Source organism: Anabrus simplex, chromosome 1 (assembly GCF_040414725.1).
Source record: "Anabrus simplex isolate iqAnaSimp1 chromosome 1, ASM4041472v1, whole genome shotgun sequence".
NCBI classification, from domain to species: Eukaryota; Metazoa; Arthropoda; class Insecta; order Orthoptera; family Tettigoniidae; genus Anabrus; species Anabrus simplex.
Window position 1 is genome coordinate 1,726,862,339 of NC_090265.1, and position 23,670 is coordinate 1,726,886,008.

Here is a 23,670-nt window from a genome sequence, read left to right on the forward strand (position 1 = left end):
TTTTTTTTGACGAAAAATACAGGCGAAAACTTCGAATGCGTAAATTATTCAAGGAATTGAGATATTTACAAATTATTAACAATTCATTTACATTTAAAAGATAGGCTACATAAAATATGGTCATCGAAGGAGGGACCCTGCTACATTACCCCAAACCGTTCGTATCCAATCTTGTACGAGTGATGTGACCATCCACCCTTTTTCTTGAATACGAACGTGGATCACTCTCGGAAATTTTACTTTAGGCATTGTTTTTCGTTTTAGAACACTGTAAGTTGTAAGATTTCTGCCATCAGCTGTTACAGCAAGCATTGCAGTACATCGTTGTTTTTTTGCTTCCAGTAGCGCGTACGATAACACTATATGTTCCTTTCTTATCGATTGTTCGACTTTGTCGCATGTGGAAACTGACTGGCGTCTGACCCGCGGTTCCTATATGGGAGATCAAATATTCCTTCACTTTACGCTTCTCAATCACAAAGCGATGAAAATGATTAAAATCATTCGTCATTTTTTGGCACAATGTTGTTCTTCGTCGAAGAGAAAGTCCATTTCTCTTCATAAAATTAATCAAGCCTCGGCTAACCTTCATATCAGACACTGATTCCATGTGCAGCGGCTATTTCTCATTCTTTAAAATACAGTAAAGCATTACGTGAGAAACGGCTTATCCAACGTTGCGTAACAAAATCATATAATTAAACAGAACCTCCTCTACATGCGGAAACTTGCCGCTTTTTGGTCCGCGAAATGCTTTGCGAGATTTGTTGGCCGCTTAAATGCACTTCTGTTACCGCGGTAACGCACGTTTCATTTGGACACTGAAGACTTGCTGCCCGCTGCCCTATTCCCGTATGTTTCGGCGAAACTGATCACCGCGAGTTTGGATGATCTAATATTACTCGAATACTGTGGACTGACAAACAATTTTGAGATCACAGAATGTCCCGTACCCGAAACACTCCTAAAACTAGGGCAGTGGGATTATGAAAGGACGTTAATTACGTGAGAAAATACGGTAGTTTCCTTTATCAGACGGTAAGTAAAGTAAACTCGTGTCCTCATCCCGAGGTGGTGCAGCTCTTTTCAGGCACACCCCCATTGGAGGTGAGCTGCATGTACCAGTTCAACCACTTACCAGCCCTCCTGCCATTCTTAAATTTCTGGCAGTACCGGGAATCGAACCCGGGCCCCCGAGGACGGCAGCTAATAACACTAACCGTTACGCTACGGAGGCGGACATCAGACGGTAACATGAACGGAAATTTATAGGTACCGTATCTCTGAACACTTGGAGATAACGTTTGTTATATTTTTTCGCCATTACGAGAAAAGAAAATACCAGTAACTGTCACCGACACAACACCTTTAAAAACATTCAACTCATTAAAATTATGCACTTAAATACGCTAAACTACCTCATACAAAACAATTCAATATGTCCCATACAGTATTAACATACAACTTTGACAGAGGGGGAAGCATAGAGATGCAAGCAAAAACACGTGGCCTACAACTCCGACGAAACTACGCACAGAAACGAAGTTTACAGCGCGCTAACACAACAACAAACTCTTTCTTTCGTCCCGACTGAGTCGCCAGCGCGCGCTAGCCTTTCTTGCTTGCAGGACGATTGCCGCCCCGAATCCCCAGCTGTCCACACGCTGCTGTGGTGAGCGGGAAACACTCACGAAATAAAGCATCAAATAAATACGCTTAAAAATGAGGTTTCGTAAATTAAACAAGCACATAAGAATTTATCTTTTATCCTAGGGGCAGAGTATTGGCCGTACTAGAGGTTATATTGGTCAAAAATAGGAAGAAGTGAAAATAAATCGGAAAATCGGAAGACGAGTTAAAAACCGGAAAGTTTCCGGGTAAATCGGAAGGTTTGGCAGGTATGGGGGTTGAATTAATTTTATTGGGGTACTGATATCTCAAAAACTGAAGTTGTTACAGACGTAAAGACTGGTATTTAGATTCTCCTCTAAAAAAAAAGGAAATACGGTACGTAACTTTTGGTTTTGGAATATCCACTTAAGGGGGGATGAAAGACTGAAATATTACTTGAATTATTTGTATGAGGATACTTATATCTAAAAAACCTAAAGATGTTGGAGACGTGAAAATGGATATTTGAAATTACCTTTAAAAATAAAAACACTCATTTTTGGGGGGTAAAACTAACTTTGGAGGGGGGATTGAAATAGGTGTTGAATTATTTTCATGAGCATGCAATTAAGTCAAGAACTGAAGATGTTACAGTTGTGATAATTGGTATTTGGCACATATTTTTGTTTTTGGAAAACCACTTAAGGGATTGAAAAGAATTGTAAAAGCAGGTGATTTTTAAAATGAATACCGGTATATCTACAGTGCATGTCCAAAACTTTACATGTTACAGACATGGAACTTGGTATTTGGAATGTCCTTTAAAAATAAAGAAACATGTCTTTTTTTTGTTCTCGGAAAATCCACATAGGTAGGGGTGGAGGAAGGGCTGATAAAGGGGTTGAATTCTTTTTATGCGGATACTTATATCTCAAAACCTGTAGATGTTACAGATTTGGAAATATGTATTTGGAATCTCCTTTAAAAATGAAGACACTTTTTTTTTTTTTTTTACTTGAGAGAAGACTTCTCACATGTAGTTCTATGTCACATGGTCATCTTAGCTCCAAAAGGCAATACCACAAACATGGTTTAGAAAGTGTGTCTGGGGTAAATGAAACTAAATTTTTCTGTGAGGTTTTATATTTCAGGGATTTTCAGATAATGTCTTAGTACCGTACCGAGGAACGATTACTTTTATCAAATTACGAAATTCACGCGAGAAGCCGCGGGTACATAAAGTTCACCGCAGATCCTACAGCGCACAAAATTAACATCCTTCCCATCACTGTCAACTGTAGGCTTGAATACCAACCAAATCGACTTTTAAGTTTAGGATCCAGTTTGGAAGTCTTGTATTGAGCGGTTTTTAGTTCGTTTGTTGCTTATTTTTTTACTTCATGATTTTTTGCCACAGTTTATTTTCTTTTGGAACTACAGTTCACATTCGTTTCTGATAACAGGATAGACGGAGAAGTCAAAATGAAAACCACAGCAAATTTGATCGGCTCCACTGGATCGTAATGCAATGAACTCCGCTGACACGCAGTACACTGTACACATTGAAGCAGTCAGCCCATAGAACTATCACAGCGCTGTCCTTGGATCACCGCATACGAATGACAGAGCACTGCCCAGACCAGCCCGTGCGATGACGTCACAGGCTTCGTATGTTCGAGCCTTTCAAAGCCCATTGCAGTCTAATGCCGAAGCAGCTCATGGGCTGGGCCTCTCTGCAGGACTCTGGTATGTTCCGAGCTGTCGGTGGAGAGATGGCAAGGAATGACATCAGTAGACGAATTAGTTTGAATGGTGTCTTTAAAATTAGGAAAGATCACAATATGAATATTGAAATTAAGAGGACAAATTGGGGCAAATATTTGTTTTTAGGAAGGGGAATTAGGGACTGGAATACCTTTCCAAGGGAGATGTTCAATAAATTTCCAACTTCTTTGTCATCCTCTAATAGGGGATTTGGGAATCTTCCACCTGGGCAACTGCCCTAAATACAGATCAGTAGTGATTGATTTCATTGATACAAGTCTTCCCAGCCCAAAGTTTGCAACATTTACGTAACACTGCTCTTTTGTCAGAAATCAACCAGAACAATTCGTGCCGCTTTCCTTTGGATCTCTTCTAGTGCTTGTATTAAGAAATCTTGGTGTCAGTTCCATACAAAAAGAACCACACTGTAATTGGTTCTTGCCAAAGACTTATAAGCCCTCTCCTTTATAACATTACTACAATCCCTAAATACTCTCATAAACATATGGAGTTATCTGTAACTTTAATTTACATTCCAGTTTATGTTCTTTCCTTAAATTATCACCAAAGTACTCACAGTGATCCTCCTGATGTATTTTCACCCCAACACAGTAATTAAAACTGAGAGATGATAACACGTCTGGATGAATCTTTAATCAAAATATTATCTTTGATCTATTTTCTATCACCCATGGACTAAAACAAGAATGTGTGATTGCTCCAACACTGTTTACCTAGCTGCCATGCAGATACTACTGCTCAGATGGGAGGCTGTTCAATCTGGCCAGACTTCGCTCACAAAAGCTTACTAAGATTACCTCCATTACAGAATTGCAATATGGAGATGATGCTGCCACACCTGCTCTCATGTTTGAGAAGCTGCTACAGTCAAGGATCAGCTAAAGCATACTATGAAAATAGCTGGAATTAACACTCAAATCTGGAATACGCTAGAAGTGGGGCTTTTCTTGTGTTTGTAAAGTTAAGGCCAGAGTGGTACTGTATGATGTGGTATGTGATAAACATCCTTACCAGCCTCACACTACTTGGCCCGTATCAAGTTGTTGCGAGTCTGTACTGTTCAACAACAGCTGTCAGATTTAATTCCGTATTATTGCATAACATTACACACAATGTAATATGAGCTCTATTTCACCAAATGCCTGTACAAGTTTTTTTAAACGATGTGTGCAGTTCTGAACAGAACTTTCTTCACACCACACTTTGCATCATTTAGTCATGAATAAACATCTTCAATTTTTAAGATGTTATTTTAACATGATGCGAATGTATTTTAAATCATTCAGTTTATCACCATAAGTATAATTTTAGAATATTTTAACTTTGCAAATTTTTGCCTACAATGGTAACTTGCTTTTAATATTATCAATGACTGAGCTCCGACAATATGGACCAAATATGAAGTTTGTAACTTATAATATGAGGAATAATGAGTGGAAAAAATTCAAAGGAAAGCAGCACAATTTGTTCTGGGTGATAAAAAGAATACATATAAGAAAAGACTCGTGGAAGGCATTGGAAGTTTGGGCTAGGAAGACTTGGAAGTAGAGGGACAAAGAGTTAAACCAAAGATAATGTTTTGATCTGTAAATGGAGAGATGGATTGGAATGACATTGGTAGACAAATAAGTTTGGGTGGAGATTTTAAGTTTAGGAAAGACCATAAAACTGGAATTCAAGAGGACAAATTGAAGCAAATACTAGTTTATAGGAAAGGAATTAGGGATTGAAATAATTTATTAATTAAGATGTTTGATAAATTTTCAACTTCTCTAAAATCATTTATGAAAAGACAACAAGTAACAACTGATTACCGTACCTCAGCAACAGAGCTAAATACAGATCAATGGTGATTGATTGGGAATTCTATACATTTTTGCAAAAGAAATGAGTCCTTTCCACAGAAAACATGCTCACACTGTGAAGAAAACACACCACTCTCTCTCAAAATAATTCAGCAATATACATATTTTATTTCAGTACTTACCTAATTCTTAATCCTCCCAGGTTTTCTTTGCTTCTATTAGAGCATTGTAGACTTCTCAGCTGTATTCTGTGCCTCTGAAGACATAGTATCATGCTTGTAATTTCTTGAAGAATTCCACTGTGGTGTAATTTGAATTTCCATGATGTAGAATGTATGTTAGGTCTACATAGGCTATACAGGATTTACTGAACTCTTTGTGTTTCTACCTATTTCTTTGTTAGAGCCTCCTTTCTGTTTAACTGGAGGTTCTAGATTATTGTTTTAGAATCCTACCGTATTTGTCCTCCAGATGTAGTGTTTTTCTCATTCTCTCTGCTGTGCCAAAACTATGAATGTGACAATGTTCTTCCTATCCATTATTGCCTTAAGACAGGTTACGCCTCCCAGCCACATACTGATATACAGTCCATCAGAACGACTTTTGTTAAGTTCATTTTCCTAAGCATGTGTGTTAAGGAAAAAGAACCTTACTGTACCGTACTGTAGGAAAGCATGTTTGTATGATATATGTACTCACTCCTAGAGTATGATGTACTGTACATAAGGTTCAATTTCCTTTACACACACACATAGAAAAATTAACAATTGTTCTGATGGACTGCATATATCAGTATGTAGTTGGGAGGCATTGTCATACTCGCGGTTTTGGCACAGCAGTGATGATTTATAATCCTACTCTTCTTAATTGGCATCGTCTTCTCCTTTTTAGGAGTAGATTTTTTAGTGTTACCTATGTTAACATCACCCTGAGTATCTGTAATAGGCAGTGGTGCAGATGCAGGAAGTGCCAAAGTTTTATCCTTTCTTCAATAGGATCATTCTTGTGGTGGCTCAGGATAAACTTGTCCACTCATGGAAGACATTGGAAGTTGATGATGGTACATTGGATCATGTTGCATACCACTGGATGAAGATATAAATGTAGTTGTAGTGACTGTGGTTTTTCCTTCTTCTATACCACTTAGGGGTTTTTGTACAAGGAGTTGTGGAACTTGTAGTGAATGTTTCTTGTTTGTAAATGGCAGGGGCAAAACACTCATCATACTTTCCATTTTATTTTTCTTCTAGTACATGCTTTGTATCATAATTTCAGTATATCACATCTCAGAAAAAAGCTTATACACCAGAAATTCTCCCATTAAATCTTTCTTGCACACTACAGAAGGCACATCCCTGTACCCTTGCTGCACAGCAAACGTGTGTCGCTAACAATGCGGCAGCATTCAGACCTGTTCTTTGCCTCTAAGTGCACATATGGGAGTAAAGATGCTAATGGCATCTGTTAGTGAACTTGAGAACTATGACAAATAAGTGATTCACGTGTTGCATCACTGTGTAGGTAAATGCAAACTAGTGTCGTCATCCTGAGGTAGTGCAGCTCTTTTGAGGCACACCCCTCTTTGAGGTGAGCTGCATGTACCATTTCAACCACATACCAGCCATCCTGCTATTCTTAAATTTCTGGCAGTACCGGGAATCAAACCCAGGCCTCCGAGGACAGCAGCTAATAACGCTGACCGTTACACAACGGAGGCACACACTGTGTAGGTAATGCCAAACCATTATGTAGGCTGATGCATCACTGTGTCTCAAATAAAAAAGAAAATGTGATGCAAAAATGTAAATCAGTACGAAAGAAAAAGTTTCACAGAGGCTCTGCTCACCAGCTAATCTCTGTCCATTTATTCCTGATAATGAATAGTAATGTTCATAGTTTACTGTCTGGCCTGGGGAACCTTTAGCTCCAGTCCATTTAATTTTATAATGGCGAGTAGTCAGTGGGCTTGAGTATACAGCTCTGTGTTTGTATAGAGCTCTTTCAACATCATCATCATTTTACAGTTCCAGTGTCCCGGGTACTGTTGGCAAGCCTCTTCCACTCTGTCTTATTGAGATACGTTCTGTTGTTACTGACGCCCTAAAGTGTCCTTCCCCGATCTGCATTGTCTACCTTTATGATGTCCTTCCAGTGGGTTCTTGGTCTTCCCAGCATGCGTTTTCCTGCCACATGTCTCTCCAATATGACATAAGCTGTTCTTGTTGGCTTCGTCATCATTACATGCCTAATCACTTCACTCTGAACATGCTCATGTCTCAATTCCAGCTTCCTGAGTTAAAATGTAAACTAGAGGTTTTATCTATTTTCCTTTTTAATTTTTTTTAGATGCACCATCTCCTGTTATAACATTTCATATTGTTGTAGAGATTACTTTTCCATCTGCGTCAAAGACAGTTTCTTAGTGAAAGTAGTAGTAGTTGTTGTTGTACTAGTTGTCCTTATCCATCACTACCTTCAAGTTCTAAATCAGCAGTAATGCCTCCTTTCTTAGTTACTATTATGCTAGTTTTAGGTGTTGCATTCTTGAAGATCGTGGTCCATCATCCATTATGAGAGATCCTGTTGATTACCTATATTACCTATCATTATCATCATCATCATCTGATTCACCATTTTTCTTGACCACTTTTGTGATGTATCTTTTATTAATTCTCTGAGCTATAGTCCTTCCATCCTCTCCTGAACTAATTGTGTCAGTCAATGACTCTTTGTGACCATCATCTGATTCTGACTATTTATCACTCACATTTCTAATGACTCTTCTTATTGTCATGAAAGTCATCATCTTCCAAGTGATAATCATTCCTCAAACCATCTCTTCGTCATCACTAGAGTGAACTTCTTGATCACCTACATGCACGTCTCTATTTGTATCATCAGTCTTTATGACACTTGTAATATTTTTGGTTGAGACTGTTTCTGCAGCTTCTTGTAGAACTCAAGTCTGGTAGCAACATCCTGTTCTGATGATATCTGATGAGTTTCAGGTGAGAGGGTTGTTACTTGAGTATCTGTTGAGGAAGGGAATGAAATGCTGCTATTTGGATGAAGTTCTGTTTCAGTTCCTCCATCTTCACTACTAGGTGTCATGACCATTTGTTTCACTGTATTTTAAGTGGACAAATCACATAAGATAAACTTTCCTTTCTTCACTCTTTGAAACTCATTCAGTCACTGTTGTTGCTTTTGATGAAATGAGTGAAAATGTTTATTTCTCACTTTCCTTGGTTAGAATATCTTTAATAGAAAGCAAAGATGGTGAAATACTAGATGTGAATACAGTTGATGATGTAGCAGTTGCAGCTAGTGTGCTTGTTCAAGTAATTGTTGATGATACTTCTTTAACCCTCGGGACGTTGCGCTGCGGTCTTTTCGACCGCACGCATTCTTCTTTTGTTACTCTGTCTAGGATTGTTACAGGACAGATTTCTCCCTCCACCATATCTACCTCGTAACCTTCCTCCAGTGTTTATAGCCAGGTAGTGCTCCCTAATTGCTCTTCTGTTGTTGCTGTGGTTGTTTATGTCAGTGCGCGGTGCTTTCAACCGCGGGCGACTACTGCCATTTGTTGAATTTGGTTCTAAACCCTGGACCCGCAACTATTCGTATACACGAATTGTGTGACTGTTTACTTGTGTTGTGAGTGAAAATGGATTCCGAAGAAGTTGATAGGATAAACAAATTGATTGATGGTGTGGAAAAGGAAACAGAAAGACAAAGACTTCGTGTGCTACCTGCTCTCTGTGCATTTGCCGGGAGCACACTGTCTTCACCTGTCAAGCCTGCAGTATGGGGACAGCAGGTGAAGATGAAGAAAATGAAGATGACCGTTTTATTATCTAAGGACACAGTCAGCTCACGAATATAACGAAGAATGACAAATAAATTGTCTTTAGTGGACAGTAAATCTCTAATTGCTGTTACCCTTCTATCTGTTGTAGTCTTGCTCTTACCATTGGACTGTATACCTTATTTATATTGCTGTAACTTTGTTTTGTACATATTTTTACTGATAATTGAAAATTACTCGTACATTGCATTATACTTCTTGTACCTGTTTACTTTTTTGAATTCTGTGAATCTATGTTTTTCCCATTTCACTGTTTTTTGATGTGTGTTAAGTAGAACATAATGTTAGTTATTGTATTATTTTAAAGCATGATTTAAATGTAAATAAATAATATTTATATTTTAATGACAAAAATAGAGAGTAAACAAAAATATAGCAACATAACAAAAATAAATAGCAAATTAAAATGCAAAAACGATATGGAATTCTTGCACGGTCTTTTCCACCACACGCGACGACTGACGTTACACTGCCTCGCGCGACGTCCCAAGGGTTAATCGTATTATCTGAGGATTCCTCACCAATAATACTGACATGTTCTGATGTCATTGGTGATAAATTTCATATTATTCCATATTGTGTTAAGTAGAATGTAACGTTAGTTATTGTATTATTTTAAAGCACGATTGAAATTTAAATAAATAATACTTGTATTTTTTATGATGAAAATAGAGAGTAAACAAAAATATAGCAACATATAGCAATAAATGGTATTGAATAGGTGAAAACCTTTAGCTTTTGTTTTACATTATCTTCTGAAGTAACATAAGAACAAGGAGAAGCTCTCTGTTCAAGACTGTCCTCGGATATGGTTAGAGTTAAACTGAGTATTTCTTCCTTAATAATTTTCTCAGCTACAATAAAAAAAAACTTCTTAGAAGACTCTACATCAGCTTTCTCCTCAGTTAATCCATGGCTTAAACTAGTTGTTACAACTTTTGTTGGTCTAGAAATACCTGTCACTGTTGTTCAACACACTTTGCAAATGAAGTAATTACTTTTTCTGTTGAGCTCAATCAAGCGTCAGATTTGCCATCTGGACTAGCTGAGAGACCTTCTGTAGATTCCTCAGCTGATACAGTAGTAATGTTTATTTCGGATTCACCCAGAAATTCACGAACATCTATTTCCTCATCATTTACAGTTTCTTTAAGTTCTGTAACTTATTCATTTTAGCACCACAATGATTTATTCGCCATTTATTGTCTTTGGACCCTTATACCCTGATGTGGTAGTTCCTGTTTCACCCACAACAATTGTCTCCCTTGAAAGTATCAAATGAGCAGAAGACTTACCATCTGTAACTGATATTTTGTTATATCCTCTCCTTTTCATGTAAGTGAAGAAAGTAGGCGTATGAGAGACACATGTGACTCAGGAACTTCTGGAGCCTCAGGTTCAACATCCACCAGCTATTTTTCTAGTTCACATGCACCCGGAGACCTAGGGCTGTTAGTGCTGTGTGTGAATGGATGTTGAATGCGGAACAGAGTGAAGGAGTGCCACTGTGGAGCACTGAGGTACTGCAGTCAGTTCAGCCTGAGAGTGAGTGCTGTCGAGGAGTGCCACTGTGGAGCACTGAGGTACTGCAGTCAGTTCAGTCTGAGAGTGAGTGCTGTTCAGGAGTACCACTGTGGGGCACTGAGGTACTGCAGTCAGTTCAGTCTGAGAGTCAGTGCTGTCAAGGAGTGCCACTGTGGGGCACTGAGATACTGCACTCAGTTCAGTCTGAGAGTGAGTGCTGTTCAGGAGTACCACTGTGGGGCACTGAGGTACTGCACTCAGTTCAGTCTGAGAGTCAGTGCTGTCGAGGAGTGCCACTGTGGGGCACTGAGATACTGCACTCAGTTCAGTCTGAGAGTCAGTGCTGTCGAGGAGTACCACTGTGGGGCACTGAGGTACTGTAGTCAGTTCAGTCTGAGAGTGAGTGCTGTTGAAAAGTGCCACTCTGGAGCACTGAGGTACTGCAGTCAGTTCAGTCTGAGAGTGAGTGCTGTCGAGGAGTGCCACTGTGGAGCACTGAGGTACTGTAGTCAGTTCAGTCTGAGAGTGAGTGCTGTTGAAAAGTGCCACTCTGGAGCACTGAGGTACTGCAGTCAGTTCAGTCTGAGAGTGAGTGCTGTCGAGGAGTGCCACTGTGGAGCACTGAGGTACTGCAGTCAGTTCAGCCTGAGAGTGAGTGCTGTCGAGGAGTACCACTGTGGGGCACTGAGATACTGCACTCAGTTCAGTCTGAAAGTGACTGCTGTCGAGGAGTGCCACTGTGGAGCACTGAGGTACTGTAGTCAGTTCAGTCTGAGAGTGAGTGCTGTCCAGAAGTGCCACTGTGGAGCACTGAGGTACTGCAGTCAGTTCAGTCTGAGAGTGAGTGCTGTTGAGGAGTGCCACTCTGGAGCACTGAGGTACTGCAGTCAGTTCAGTCTGAGAGTGAGTGCTGTTGAGGAGTGCCACTCTGGAGCACTGAGGTACTGCAGTCAGTTCAGTCTGAGAGTGAGTGCTGTTGAGGAGTGCCACTCTGGAGCACTGAGGTACTGCAGTCAGCTCAGTTAGAGTGAGTGCTGCTGAGGAGTGCCACTCTGGAGCACTGAGGTACTGCAGTCAGTTCAGTCAGAGTGAGTGCTGTTCAGGAGTGTCACTGTGGAGCACTGAGGTACTGCAGTCAGTTCAGTCTGAGTGAGTGCTGTTCAGGAGTACCACTGTGGAGCACTGAGGTACTGTAGTCAGTTCAGTCAGAGTGAGTGCTGTTCAGGAGTGTCACTGTGGAGCACTGAGGTACTGTAGTCAGTTCAGTCAGAGTGAGTGCTGTTCAGGAGTGTCACTGTGGAGCACTGAGGTACTGTAGTCAGTTCAGTCAGAGTGAGTGCTGTTCAGGAGTGTCACTGTGGAGCACTGAGGTACTGTAGTCAGTTCAGTCTGAGAGTGAGTGCTGTTGAAAAGTGCCACTCTGGAGCACTGAGGTACTGCAGTCAGTTCAGTCAGAGTGAGTGCTGTTCAGGAGTACCACTGTGGAGCACTGAGGTACTGCAGTCAGTTCAGTCAGAGTGAGTGCTGTTCAGGAGTGTCACTGTGGAGCACTGAGGTACTGCAGTCAGTTCAGTCAGAGTGAGTGCTGTTCAGGAGTACCACTGTGGAGCACTGAGGTACTGCAGTCAGTTCAGTCTGAGTGAGTGCTGTTCAGGAGTACCACTGTGGAGCACTGAGGTACTGCAGTCAGTTCAGTCTGGGAGTGAGTGCTGTTCAGGAGTGTCACTGTGGAGCACTGAGGTACTGCAGTCAGTTCAGTCTGAGAGCGAGTGCTGTCGAGGAGTGTCACTGTGTAGCACTGAGGTACTGCAGTCAGTTCAGTCAGAGTGAGAGCTGTCGAGAAGTGCCACTCTGGAGCACTGAGGTACTGCAGTCAGTTCAGTCTGGGAGTGAGTGCTGTTCAGGAGTGTCACTGTGGAGCACTGAGGTACTGCAGTCAGTTCAGTCTGGGAGTGAGAGCTGTCGAGAAGTGCCACTCTGGAGCACTGAGGTACTGCAGTCAGTTCAGTCTGAGAGTGAGTGCTGTTCAGGAGTGTCACTGTGGAGCACTGAGGTACTGCAGTCAGTTCAGTCAGAGTGAGTGCTGTTCAGTAGTGTCACTGTGGAGCACTGAGGTACTGCAGTCAGTTCAGTCTGAGAGTGAGAGCTGTCGAGAAGTGCCACTCTGGAGCACTGAGGTACTGCAGTCAGTTCAGTCTGAGAGTGAGTGCTGTTGAGGAGTGCCACTGTGGAGCACTGAGGTACTGTAGTCAGTTCAGTCTGAGAGTGAGTGATATTCAGGAGTACCACTGTGGAGCACTGAGGTACTGTAGTCAGTTCAGTCTGAGAGTGAGTGCTGTTGAAAAGTGCCACTGTGGAGCACTGAGGTACTGCAGTCAGTTCAGTCAGAGTGAGCGCTGTTCAGGAGTACCACTGTGGAGCACTGAGGTACTGCAGTCAGTTCAGTCAGAGTGAGTGCTGTTCAGGAGTGTCACTGTGGAGCACTGAGGTACTGCAGTCAGTTCAGTCAGAGTGAGTGCTGTTCAGGAGTACCACTGTGGAGCACTGAGGTACTGCAGTCAGTTCAGTCAGAGTGAGCGCTGTTCAGGAGTACCACTGTGGAGCACTGAGGTACTGCAGTCAGTTCAGTCAGAGTGAGTGCTATTCAGGAGTACCACTGTGGAGTACTGAGGTACTGCAGTCAGTTCAGTCAGAGTGAGTGCTGTTCAGGAGTACCACTGTGGAGTACTGAGGTACTGCAGTCAGTTCAGTCAGAGTGAGTGCTGTTCAGGAGTACCACTGTGGAGCACTGAGGTACTGCAGTCAGTTCAGTCAGAGTGAGTGCTATTCAGGAGTACCACTGTGGAGTACTGAGGTACTGCAGTCAGTTCAGTCTGAGAGGGAGTGCTGTCGAGGAGTGCCATTGTGGAGCACTGAGATACTGCAGTCAGTTCAGTCAGAGAATTAGCGCTGTCAAGGAGTGCCACTGTAGAACACTGAGGTCCTGCAGTCAGTTCAGTCAGAGTGAGTGCTGTTCAGGAGTACCACTGTGGAGCACTGAGGTACTGCAGTCAGTTCAGTCAGAGTGAGTGCTAACAAGGAGTGCTGCTGTAGACAGAAACAGTTTAGGTTGAAGTCACTCTGTGTTGAGGGGGGTAATCTATGTGTCAATCTCTGTAAGTGTATTGTCTGTAGAACTGAGTGTTCATTCTGTATGTCATTGAGAAGTTGTTATTCTTGTTCCAGCTGTTCTGAAGTGAATGTTATATCTCGTGCAGCATGGGGGGATTTAACATGGGATTGGCAAGGAACTGTAAATGAAAACTATTGGGAGTAAACATTCTGTGGATATCATAGAGGATTGTGAGACTGTGAACTTAGTGGCCATAATAGCTGGTTATATTGGTTCCACTTAGTCCAAATCTATAAGTTCATTTACATATCAAAGTTGTAGAAACATCATATTAGAACAATAGGACATGTTTCAGCTGCATTAGGCCATCTTCAGCTGTCTAGAAATAACTTTAATATATTAAATGTTAAAAAACATGAATAAAATTTACATTCATGTGATATAGTTAATTATAAGAAGTGAATGTTGAAACATCCTCAGATGAAAATGTTGCTTAATGTAGTCAGAATGAGTTTGACATTGAACAGTTCTACGTAGTAAATGATGGATAATTTGTTTTTTTTTAACTGTTTGTTTCATGTCGCTCTGACACAGATAGGTCTTATGATGTTGATGTGATGATGGGATAGGAAAGGCCTGGGAGTGCGAAGGAAGTGGCCATGGCCTTAGTTAAGGTCCGGTCCAGTATTTGCCTGGTGTGAAAATTAAAAACCATCTTCAGGACTGCTAATGATGGGGTTCAAACCCACTATCTCCCGCTTGCAAGCTCACAGCTGTGTGCTCCTAACCACATGTCCAACTCATCCGGTAGATGCTGTATTTAAGAGTTTGAATTGTAAATAATCTTTAGGTATTGACTAGGTGGAAACAGTATATTAGTTTTTCAACTTATATAACATAAGAAATTGTCAATATGGATCCAAAATGAAATTTATTTCATGATAGCTGGACGGTGAATTTAAGAACTAGACACTGGAGTACTCATAAAAAGTGTAACTGGCTTTGTTTACTTATCCCCAGTGATGCTGGCTTCTGAAGAGGTTTCTTTTGTGGTTGGTTGTAATTTGTTTGCCTCGGATTCACCAGCCCTGAAAGATGACTTGACTCCCCCACCTGGACAGCCTCTGAAAGTCACAGGGAAATGATCGGAGGAGGAGGGAAGACTTTGTATCTCAGATGACAAGAAATTTTGGAATAGCTGCCACAGATCTGGAAAGAAAGAAAGACCCATTAGTATTTCCATTGTTCCTTATTTATTTGTCTTATGGCCTATACAGAAGCCTGTTGCAGGTTGTTCAATTCCATGCTCATGAGTAATTCCACCACAGACCAAGATGAAATTCATTACCTGTAACGTGAGTAAGGGACCATAACTAGAGTGAAATCTAATGATAAATACGGCACAAATACCCTGTACCAGAGCCAGACAACCAATGAAGGTTAAATTCCATGAACAATGCAGGAATCAAACCTGGGACCTCTTGGACCATGAATTTGAGACGTAAAATACACAGAAATATATTTGAAATGTGGTGAAGACATTCCATGGACTAAAAGAAGTCCCTTTGACATACCACAAGAAACAAAGCTTCTTTGGTCACATAACCAGACATGCAGTGAATCTTGTGAATACCGTCTTAACAAGGAAAAATGTAGGCCACTATCCAGGTGAAGAGTATCAGCTAATATAGAGGAAGGCTGTAACCAAGAATTAAAAATAAGAAAAAGAAGAGATGATGAAGTATCAATGAAATGGCGTATGGCTTTTAGTACCAGGATGTGTCCAAGGACTTCGGCTCGCCAGGTGCAGGTCTTTTGATTTGACTCCCGTAGGCGACTTGCGCGTTGTGATGAGGATGAAATGATGATGAAGACAATACATACACCCAGTCCCCGTGCCAACGGAATTAACCAATTATGGTTAAAATTCCCGACCGTGCCGAGAATCGAACCTGGGAACTCTATGACCAAAGGCCACCACGCTAACCATTTAGCCATGGAGCCGGACATGAAGTATCAATCATAGAATTATACATATTTAACATAATATTCAATAATGCTCATAGTATTGCGTGATGGTTCAGCAATAATATTATCGACTCAAATATCGTAAGACATACCTCTCATTCATCTCACTCGCAGGTTTTTTTGTCCATCTCCAGACAATTTTTTTTAAATTTTAGATTTCAACAGCAGAATGGCACATTTAAACATGCGGCCTATTGATATTATCGTGTAAATATCTGATGACATCATTGCCAATTATAGTTAGACTGGCCTGCTCAATATTCTGGGTACAGATCCAAGTGAGGATGGGTGCAATATCTAAGAAGGTACTTTTCTCTGGATAAAGAAGTGAAATCAGTTGGATCTTAACATACTGTCAGCACAGTTTAAGATTCCAGGTATAATAGAAATGAGAGTTGTTATTGGTAGAAGTCCATCCTTCAGCTTGTTGTTTTGCATGGCTTTTAAACTTGCATTGAAAAATCATGGGACCTATTTTTACTGAAATCCAAAACAGAAAAAAGCCAACGTGTTCTAAACAGGACGTGGTTCTTAATTTCTAAAATTTCGCATGCTTTATCCAAAATTTGAATTCCATTTGTTTTAATGAGTATTTCAATAAATAACAAGAATTAAGTTCAATATTATGTTTTACTACACGATAATAAAATTTACACTATGGTAGCATACACTAAAATGGTGTAAACAATTTTGATAACGATAATGTATGATCGGTCTTCTTGCTTAGGGCTGTGACTGTAGAGCAATTTGGTTGCTGCATCTACGTGTGAGCAGTCTTATTTAGGGTTCACTCTGCTCACCTGCTAGATAAGTTGCCCTAAACATAGTCAGCGACTAATGTTTCCAATCGGATAGCCGTATCTGATGTTATCACCTTTATGCGGTCAAACAAATGGGAAATTATATTTTGCAACATGGAATGTAAGAACGCTCAGTGATGACCCTGTAACTGAGAGACCCGAAAGGAGAACAGCTATAGTGGGTAGAGAATTAATAAGATATAGCATCGACATAGCAGCACTTCAGGAAACCTGACTTGCTGATGAAGGTCAGCTGAATGAAAAAGGAGCAGGTTACAGCTTCTTCTAGAAGGCAAAAGCTACCAGTGAGCACCGATTACATGGAGTAGGCTTTGTCACTGGACATAATAAATGCCTTTTGGCATTAAGACTTCAGTTAAATGACAACCAACATGCCACTGTGATCAGCGCTTATGTCCTCGCACTAGATTCTGATGATGACATCAAAGAGTCATTTTATTCAGATCTGGATGGCATCCTGTCAAACATTAATCAACAAAATAATCTTACTCGGCAATTTTAATGCCAGAGTGGGCAAGGACAATATTGCATGGAATGGTGTCATGGGCAAGGACGGAATTGGTATTTGACTCTTCTCAAAATGTGTTGAACATGATTTAACAATCACTAAAACCATTTTTCACCAAAAGAATCATTTTAAAACGTCATGGCAGCAACCTAGATCGAAGCACTGGCATCTCATCTCTATATATAAAATAGCATGTCCTAACTGACTGACTGACTGTCTGATCAACAATTTCATCATCGCCGAGCAAAAACTACCGAATATAAAGAAATGAAATTTTGAGGATACATTTATATTCGGGTATTTCATTGCTAAGGAGGTAAAAAGGAGGATGAAATGTTTATATGAGGATATGTATATCTCAAAAACTTAAAAGTTTACAGACGTAAAAATTGGTATTTGGAATCTCCCTTAAAAGTAAACACGTGTTTTTTTGTTTTTGCAAAATCTCATCAAGGGGCGTAAAAAAGGGGGAAAATTGGTTGAATACCTTTTATGAGGATACTCAAATTTCAAAATTGAAGATGTTACAGAAATGAAAATAGGTATTTGGAATCTCCTTTAAAAATTAAGAAACATGTATTTTTTGTTTTTGAAAAATCCAATGAATAGGGGGTGACTGAAAGTGACAAACAGGGTGGAATTTGAAAAAAAAAAACTGTATCTAGGCCTACAATATATCTCAGACACTTAACATGTTACCGAGTTGAAAACTGGTACTTGGAATCTCCTGTAAAAGTAAAGAAACATAGATAATTTATTTTCGGAAATCCACTTAAGGGAAACTGAAAAAGGGGGCTAATTTTTAAAAGGGACATATCTACAGAACATCTCGGAAAATTAACATGTTAAAGATGTGAAAATTGGTATTTTTAATCTTTTAAAAATGAAGAAACATGTATTTTTTGTTTTTGGAAGAAACCATGTAGGGGGGAGGGGGTAAAAAGGACTGAAAAGGTGGTTGAATTTTTTTTATTAGGATAGTGATATCTTAAAAATGAAGATAATACTGACGTAAAAATTGGTATTTGGAGTCTTTTGCTTGGAAAATCCAATTAAAGGGGGCAAAGGAATTGAAAAATGAGTTGAATTCTTTGTATGAAGATGCTTATATCTCAAAAACTAAAGATGTTGCAGAAGTGAACATTGGTATTTGGAATCTCCTTTAAAAATAAAGAAACACGGATTCTTTTGTTTATGGAAAATCCACTTAAGGGGGTGAAAGAATTGAAAAATTAATTGAGTATGAGGGTGAGTTTACTTAAATCTAAAAAATCTAAAGATATTACTGACTTTAAAACAGGTATTTCCGTTAATAAAGTATTATTATTATTATTATTATTATTATTATTAGGAAGTGGAATATCTTTTAAAAATAAAGAATCACATATTTTGGGGGGAAAATCAACTTGGGAGGAGGCGATGAGTTAAATTTTTTTATGAGGATAAATATATCTCAAATCTGAAGATGTTAGTGTTGTGATAAATGGTATTTGGAATATCCAAACACGTATTTTTTGTTTTCGAAAATTCACTTAAGGGGGAATGAGAAAGGAAGTGAAAAACGTTGAATTCTTTTTATGGAGAAATTTATATCTCAAATTCTCAAGGTTACAGATGTGAAAATTGGTATTTGGAATATCCTTTAAAAATAAAGAGAAACATATTTTTTAGGTGGGGTGGAAAATGAATTGTATTATTTTTATGAGGTTACTTATATCTCAAAAACTAAAGATGTTACAGATGTGAAAATTGGTACTTGGAATCTCCTTTAAAAATAAAGAAAAAACACATTTTTGAGTGGGGGGGTGAAATTATTGGGCGAGGGTGGGGGCGGCCGGAAAAGGAGTTGAATTATTTCTATGAGGATACTTACGTCTCAAAAATGGAAGATGTTACAGACATGAAAATTTGTACTTAGAATCTTCTTTCAAAGTAAAGAAATACCTATTCTTTTGTCTTCTGAAAAACCACCTACAGGGTGAAGGCATGAATGAATTGAAACATTAGTTGATTTCTTTGTATGAGAATACTTATATCTCAAAACTAACGATGTTACTGACATGAAAATTGGTAGTTGGAATCTCCTTTAAAAATAAATAAACAGTTCTTTTTTTTTTTTTTTTTTAAATCGACTTAAGGGGGTTTGAAAATAAGTAAAGAAGGAGTTGAATTCCGTACATGAGGATACTTGTATCTTAAAAACTGAAGCTGTCACAGACGTGATAGTTGGTATTTTGAATTTCCTTTCAAAATAGAGAAACACATACTTTTTGTTTTCGGAGTGTACACTTAAGGGGCAGAGGGGTGGAAAGAAGTGAAGAAGAATTTGAATTCTTTTTATGAGAAGACATATATCTCAAAAACTGAAGGTGTTACAGATGTACAGACGTGAAAACTGGTATTTGGAACCTTCTTTAAAAATAATGAAACAGTATGTTTTTGCTTTCGGAAAATTCATTCAAGGGGCTGAAATTAATTGAAAAAGCAGGTGAATTTTTAAAATTATTACAGGTGTATCTACAGTATACAGCAAGAACTTAACATATTAGAGTAAAGAAACTTGGTAGTTAGAAAGTCCTTTAAAAATACAGGATCAGGTATGTTTTTGTTTTCGGAAAAGGCACTCAACGGGGGTGAAAGGAAGTTGAAAAGTGAGTTGAATTATATTTTATGAGGATACTTATATCTCATAAAATGAATATGTTACAGACAAGGAAATTAGTATTTGGAATCACCTTTAAAAATAAAGAAACCTGTATTTTTTCAACTTGAGACAAGACTGTTTCTCACATGTACATTTCTGTGCCGCATGTTCGTCTTAGCCCCGAAAAGCAATAGCTCAAATGTGATTTATAAAGAGTTTCTAGGGTAAATGAACTCTATTTTTTAGTGAGTTTTTATACTTTAGGGATTTTCAGATAATGTCTTAGTACAGTGCCGAGGAATGATTACTTTTATCAAATTATGAAATTGACACGAGCGAAGTGGCGGGTAACTGCTAGTCTATATATATATATAAAATTACTTGTCCTGACTGACTGATTCATCATAGCCGGGCCAAAACTGCTGGACATAAAGAAATTAAATTTTGGGGATACATTTATATTAGGGTTCAGGTGCTCACTAAAGGAGGATTTTTGGATATTCCTTCACTAAGGGGGTGAAAAGGGAGGTGAATTTTTAAAATGAGGATATCTATATCTCAAACTTAAAAGTTTACAGATATAAAAATTGGTATTTGAAATCTCCTTTATAAATAAAGAAACACATATTTTTTGTTTTCAGAAAATCCCATTAAGGGGGTGAAAAAAGAGTGAAAAGGAGTTGGACACCTTTTATGAGGAGACATATCTCAAAAACTGAAGATGTTACAGACATGAAAATTGGTTTTTGGAATCTTCTTTGAAAATAAAGAAACACGTATTTTTGTGTTTTTGATAATCCGATGAACAGGGGTTTAAAAGGCGTGACAAACGAGGTGAGTTTTTAAAAAGACTACATCTGCAAATTATCTTAGACACATAACATATTATAGATTTGAAAACTGGTATTTGGAATTTCCTGTAAAACTAAAGAAACATACAAAAAAATTCAGAAAATCCATGTAAGGCAAACTGAAAAAGGGGTGAATTTTTAAAATTATCATATCTACAGTATATCTCATAAACTTAACATGTTGCAGACGTGGAAATTGGTATTTGGAATCTCCTTTAAAAATAATAAACACGTATTCTTTGGTTTTCGGAAAAAAACCCTTAACGGGAGTTAGGGGGTGGGTGGGGGTGAAAGAATTGAAAAATTAGTTGAATTATTTGTATGAGAATGTATATATACCAAAAAATCTCAAGATGTTACAGACATAAAAACTGGTATTGGAATCTCCTTTAAAAATAAAGAAACATGCATTTGGGGGTTCAGCTTGGTAGGGGGGATGAAAACGGAGAAGAATTCCTTTTACAAAGATACATATATCTCAAAAACTGAAGATGTTACGGTCGTGATAATTGGTATTTGGAAGCTCTTTTAACCCTCCAAGTGATACGTAAAAACCTCTTAAGTGATAAGCGACTGTAATGTCTTAGTACAAGTTTCTTTTAAAAATTCATAAGAAACACACGACAGTAAAATATATCATATTACATACCGGTATCTTTCTGTTCAGTATAAACTAGAGAATGTGATTATGTGATAATATTGGGTACTGACATTGATTCCATTTTACTGGGGGTGGTGAATTACAGTTTTTCACTTTTGAAAAAACAATGTTTCAACTTTTGCTGTACGTAGCTTCAAAACTATAAAAGACCCTAACAAAAGGAAAATTTATAAAATATTCACCATTTTTATTAGCAACAAAAGACTTAGAGTACATATTTACTGTGAAACTAAAGAACAGAAAGTTATGTACAAAAAACCAAAACTATGTACATCGGGCATAATTCTTTACTTCGAGTCACTTGCAAGAGTTTTCTTTTCCTTTTCCTCCCCTTTACTATGGGCCTGTAGAAGTGTTTCAACTTATGGGGCAAGTAGGATGAATGCCACAATTTCACTTAGGGCACCAGAATTTGTTTTTTTTTTTTTTTTTTTATCCTCGTTTTCTGACGAGTCACCACTCAAAGAAACTGCTTTTGGTATTTCGTCACCTGATAAATTACTGTCACCACTGTCATCATTGAAAACATAATTTTCATGATCTTCTTCTAACATATCCCGAATATCGTCAGAACAACATGGATCGCACATTTTAGTTTATTGAAACACTAACCAATCAAGTAGAACAAAAATAGAACACTGCCATGCAATGTGGTGCTTCGAGCGACTGATGCTAAGATTTGCTTTAGACAGTACATAAGCAAAAAAAACCATTCGATAATTCAGCTAGATGAATCAAAATAGCCAATGAACTGAACTATTGATTAGTGCAAAGTTCGACGATATTCATTAAATGGTTGCCCAGCAACACGGCTCTAAAAATATAAGTCGTTAATAACGACTTTATCATTTCACAAAGGCATAAATGAGTCGTTATTACCGACTCATATCACTTAGAGGGTTAAAGAAATGGGTACTGTTTGTTTTTGGAAAATTCACTTGAGTGGGGAGTGTGAAAGATGGTAAAACATTAAATTCTTTTTCTGGGGAAACTTATTTCACAAAATTGAACATTAGAGATGTGGAAATTGGTATTTGGAATCTCTTTTAAAAATAAACACACTTTTTTTGGGTGGGAGGAAACTAACTTAACGGGCAGGGGTGGAGTGAAAAATGATAATTTATAATATGGAATTAATATGTTTTTAAACTTGAACGAAGCAGCCAACCAGGCAAAAGTTACAGCCCATCAATATATGGGTTTAAAGATTAAGATTGGAAAAATAGGCAAGGACATTAGGTTTATTAAACAATGTATAAGGCTAAATATTACTGCAAATTTTTTAAAGAATACATTAAAACCAAATTTCTTACCCTCTCACCGACGTAATTTTTACCTTAAGACTAACAAACTTTGGTTAAGAAATGAACTTAAATTTTTATATAGGAAAAATCTTTCCTCAATTACCGTTTATATGAGGCTCACCACAGAGCTACCGTTTTACTTACTGAAGCCCGATGGAACTTATTTCAAGAACAAACTTTCGTTTAGTTATCAGATGTACTAGCCACAAAACAATCCACACTAGATAAGAAACTTGGAGCACTTCTAGACAAAGCTAATTTCGGAGGATCTTCAGCCAAACAGACTAGAAATCAGGAACCTACTACTGATCTTTTGGCTCAATCCATCCTCCTTTAATCAACCTCTCCAACATAACTTTGGATGAGGATGAAAAAGCTATTCTCGCTAAAGGTCCAAAGCACAACTGGCCATGTCTAAATCCTGCCAATCCAGTTATTAAACTTGTCATTCAGTCAGAGATGGCTATTAGTAAAATGCCACGTGACCTCCAAGAGGAAATCAGATTTGATGTTAAAAAAGCAACTTGAAAGAACCTTTCTTTCTGAAAAATGTGCATTAGTCCCTAATAATAGTAATATTACAGAACCTTTTAAAGTAAGGAAGAAAATTCAGGACCTCAAGAAGAAAGTATCTGTTAATAACCTTATCATCACAAAAGCTGATAAGGGCAATACAACCGTAGTTATGGATAAAACAGATTACTTACAGAAAACCAAAGCTTTTTTAATAATGATTCTTTTTCAGTTAGAAAGAAGGACCCTACACAACTCATTCAATGACAGCTAAAACAAATCTTGAAAGATTCTTCCTTCCTTTTTACAGAACAAGAAAAACAAAAGTTATTAACCATGAACCCAAATCTGCCAACAGCGAGATCACTTCCCAAAATTCACAAGGCCGGTGTCCCCATTTGACCTATTATAAATTATAGACCCAGTCCTCTTTACAAGCTAACACAGTTCATTCAAACATTTCTTGCTAAAAATTACAATTTTTTTCAAATAACTCTAACAAGAATACCATGGAATTAATTAATAAATTGGATCATTTTGTTCGTCCCTTTCACACTATGCACACTTTTGATATGGTTGACATGGTTCCCAGTATAAATACCAAGGCACTTTTTCCCATCATCAAGAAGAAT

The 23,670-nt window shown here is 38.4% G+C and overlaps 1 long non-coding RNA gene across 1 annotated transcript in view; it reads right to left on the reverse strand.

The window, feature by feature from the left end:
- Positions 1-14,696: 14,696 nt before the first annotated feature.
- The window catches only part of LOC136882394 (uncharacterized), a 46,068-nt gene continuing 37,094 nt past the window's right edge, over positions 14,697-23,670 (reverse strand). Inside the window, exon 3 of the long non-coding RNA XR_010861168.2 lies at positions 14,697-14,917. This is a non-coding gene — a long non-coding RNA (uncharacterized lncRNA). The remainder of the gene's footprint in view (positions 14,918-23,670) is intronic.